The 4,159-nt window shown below is 42.1% G+C and overlaps 1 pseudogene; it reads right to left on the bottom strand.

Moving 5' to 3' along the window:
• Window positions 1-1,427: 1,427 nt before the first annotated feature.
• Window positions 1,428-2,557, bottom strand: LOC125349964 (annotated as a pseudogene).
• Window positions 2,558-4,159: the final 1,602 nt, after the last annotated feature.

Below are 4,159 nucleotides of genomic sequence, written 5' to 3'. Positions count from 1 at the left end.
GAACATGGCTGAGCTAGTATCATTAGCATGGGCTTGTTTGTGATCCTTTGGGTAAATGCCCAAAAGTGGGGTTGCTGTGTCATAGGGGAGCTGTATGTTTAGCTTTTTGAGGAACCTCCATACTGCTTGTCAGAAAGTTTGAACAAGTTTACACTCCTACCAATAGTGTAGTAGTGTTCCCTTTGCACATTCTTCCCAGCACCTGTTGTTATTAGTTTTCTTGATAATGGCCATTCTTACTGGGGTGAGGTGGATCTCAATGTTGTTTGGATTTGTATTTCATTTATGGACAGTGATATCGAGCACTTTTTCATATTCCTCTTGGCCATTCTCATTTCATTGCCCCATTCATAAGAAATGGAAAGACTTGGAAAATATCAGACTAATGAAGTGAGTCAGACCCAAAGAAATATATACTCTATGGTTTCCCTCATTGGTAATAATTAGTATATGTTTAGGAGAATCCTAGCTCAATAGCTATGTACATACAGGAGGAGGTAACAAACAGTACAAGAAATGTACCCAAGGCCTAACGTATGAAACTGTAACCTCTCTGTACATCACTTTGACAATAAATAAGAAAAAAAATGGTGCTAAAAGAAATAAATTTCAGCATGTGGTAAAAAGCAGCTTATCATTGCTGTTATTTTTAATATATTATGTGAAATTCTTTCTTTTCTTTATTTTGTTTATCTTCCATATTGTTTCGCTCCTGTTTTCACTGTATTTGATTTTGGTGCAGTGAGTATTGGATATATGTTTGTTTGAATTAGGGAAGGCAAGGGGAATAATATCAAAAAAGATGAGACAAAAGGTAAAAGGTGGGGCTGGGAATATGGCCTAGTGGCAAGAGAGCCTGCCTTGTATACATGAAGCCCTGGGTTCAATTTCCCCAGTACCACATATGTGGAAAACGGCCAAAAGTGGCGCTGTGGCTCAAGTGGCAGAGTGCTAGCCTTGAGCAAAAGGAAGACAGGGACAGTGCTCAGGACCTGAGTCCAAGGCCCAGGACTGGCCAAAAAAAAAGGTAAAAGGTGAACCAATGCAACAGCAATACTTACAAGACAATATGTTATAAACTAACTACATTTGGGGGAAGAGGTTTGGGGAAGAGGTATGTAGGAGAAAAATGAGGGAGGAGTACCAGGTCTGAACACAAATGTACTTACTACCTTATGTATGCAACAGTAACCCCTTTGTACATCACCTTAACAATAAAAATTATTTTTTAAAAAGTAATCGGGGTAAAACTGATAAAAATGTTAAAGATGATGGTACACCAGTCATTAAAAAAGTAATTCAAATTGCCCCAAAAAGCAACTGAATTTTTTAAACATCTTTATACATCCAGCCAACAAATTAAAATGGTTAACAAGAAAAAATACAAATTCAGAGATCTGGTATTGAAGTTTAAAAAGGGCAACCGCTTAAGCATTTCTATCAATTCGAACATCTATCTCCCGGCCACTCAGCTTCATGCCATTCATCATCCGGCAGGCTCTTTCTGCTACTTCTGGCGACTCAAATTTAACCACACTGCACCCCTTGGACTTCCCGTTCTCCATCTTGATGTCAGCGTACAGCACATGGCCACATTCGTTGAATTTGTCCTTTAGCATCTTCCAAGTAAAATCAAATGGGAGATTTCTTACGAATATCTGGCAGGCATTTCTGGCCACCCCAGGAGCATGGCCTCTAGCTCCACCAAAGGAACCTGCGAAGCTTCCTCCAAAGTTTCCATGCTCCATCTCAATGGCCGGTCGAAGCTGGCACCGCCTCCGCCACCCATGGCCAGGCCCATGCGCTCAATGCCAGCACCTAAGGCTGGTCCCATGGCAGGGCCCATCCGCTCAAGACTGTTGGCGCCCATGCGCTCCAGGCCCATGCGCTCCAGGTTGTTGGCACCCATGCGCTCCAGGCCAGTGGCCATGCGATCCATCACAGGGCCCATGCGCTCCAGGCCGGCCCCCATGCCTGCGGGCACCATGCGCTCCATGCTTAGGCCCATGCGTTCGATGGCAGGGCCCATGCGCTCCACACCGGAGCCCATGTGCTCAATGGTCTGGCCCACACGGTCGATGGGCGCAGGCATACGCTCCAGGCCGAAGCCCATACCGGCACCCATGCGCTCCACTTCAGAGCTAATGCGCTCCATGGTGTGGCCCATACTCTCAATGCTAGAGGCCATGTGGTCAAGGCCCCGGGGGCCCATTCGCTCAATGCCTGAGCCCATGCGCTCCATAGAGCCCATGCGGTCCATGACCAGGCCCATCTCGGAGCCAACTCAATCCATGCCGTGGCCCAGGCCGGCGCCCATGCGCTCCCTGCCGGCCCCCCAATGCGGTCAATGCCAGGGCCCATCCTCTCAATCCCTGGGACGCTGCCACCTCCTCCACCTCCTCCCTGCTTTGCAGTGATCTCTCCACTCTTCAGTGCTTTACTTAGGATTTCCATTCCTCTGCCAAGGGGCTCTCCAAAGCTTCAAGCCATTCCCATCTCGTTTCTGGCAAAGTCTCTCTCAAATCCTCCACCCATGCCACGTTCCATCTCATTTATCCGGCCCATTGAACATTATTTAAAACTAGAACAAATAAAGAATTTTCTATGCTTTGGCAATTAGGTTGTCACCATACAGAAAACAGAGTAGAAAGACACTAAAAATGGGGCAGAACTTTATATTTCTTTTTCATTAAGTGTACTAATTTCTCTCACAATAACCCATACACGGAATAGTATAAACTTATTCTTATGAATTAAAATGAAGTGAAAATTGTCTGTTCATTATTTTATGTGCTAATGCTACAATACTTAGCATAATTTTGTTGGATTGCTTTGTGACTTGTTAATTGCTCAATTTTAATTGAAATAAAGTCATTTTTTGGCAATGCTGCACATGAAAATAAATAATGGAATAGTTTGTAAAATAAGGCCAAACACTCTGTAGGATTTCTTCCAGGAACAATGTATATTTAGGGTAACAAATCATTATATAGATTTAGAGTTAGAATATGTGTCTTAGCAAATGTACACGTGCTCATGCTGGGGCTAGGTAAACCACATGTTTTACTTGACACAAATTATAATTTGCTGAAATGTATTTAGTATTGATTAGAGAATTAGGCTGCATCTCTACTGAATAGCGCACAATATGGTGCTGACTGAAAACGCTTCATAATATTCTTGCTTTGCTTAAAAGGAAATAAAAAAAACCTCACAATTTTCCTTTATGTTTATGTTTATATTCCATTTGTGTTTATGTACAAATATTCTAGAAATTATAATTAAACACCAAACTGCAGGGCAGTATTTCTACACCATATTTTCACCTCAATATATCTAACTAAAATTTTTCATATTCTTTTTGAAGAATTAGCAATATGTAATATATGTACTATTTTCTAAGTTATTGGGGTTTGAACTTAGGCCCTTGCAATTACTAGGCAGGCACGCTACCACCTGAGCCTTTTCTGTAGTCTTGTTTGCTTTAGTTATTTTTGAGATAATTTGTCACATGTACTTTGGGGAAGACTGAATCCCAGTCCTCTTGTTTATGCTTTTTTCCATAGCTGGGATGAGGGTACATGCCAATAAGCATAAATTTACTGGTTGAGATGGAATATTGTGCACCCATTAGGCCTCAAATATCCCAATCTACACATCCCAACTAGTAGTTCAGACTACAGGTGTCAGAAATCGCATATGCCTCAATTTTTTTTTAAATTGTAGCAAACACATCATTTTTCCATCTAGCCATTTATTCAACATATTTATGACAGCCAAGTCTTTTTTTTTTTTTTTTTTTTTTTTTTTTTTTTTTTTTTTTTTGCCAGTCCTGGGCCTTGGACTCAGGGCCTGAGCACTGTCCCTGGCTTCTTCCCGCTCAAGGCTAGCACTCTGCCACTTGAGCCACAGCGCCGCTTCTGGCCGTTTTCTGTATATGTGGTGCTGGGGAATCGAACCTAGGGCCTAGTCTATCCGAGGCAGGCACTCTTGCCACTAGGCTATATCCCCAGCCCAGCCAAGTCTTTTTGATACTTTTAGAATATATAATACCATAAGCCTCTACTTAATGAAAGTTAGCCTGATGGAGTTTGAGGACAATGAAAAGGAAATAAGTAAATTACACTGTTAGGAGCTTTTACCTATACTATTATTTTAA

Source organism: Perognathus longimembris, chromosome 4, assembly GCF_023159225.1.
Source record: "Perognathus longimembris pacificus isolate PPM17 chromosome 4, ASM2315922v1, whole genome shotgun sequence".
Lineage (NCBI taxonomy): Eukaryota > Metazoa > Chordata > Mammalia > Rodentia > Heteromyidae > Perognathus > Perognathus longimembris.
The sequence above is the reverse complement of the archived record's forward strand: the minus strand, read 5'-3'. Positions and strand labels throughout refer to the sequence as shown.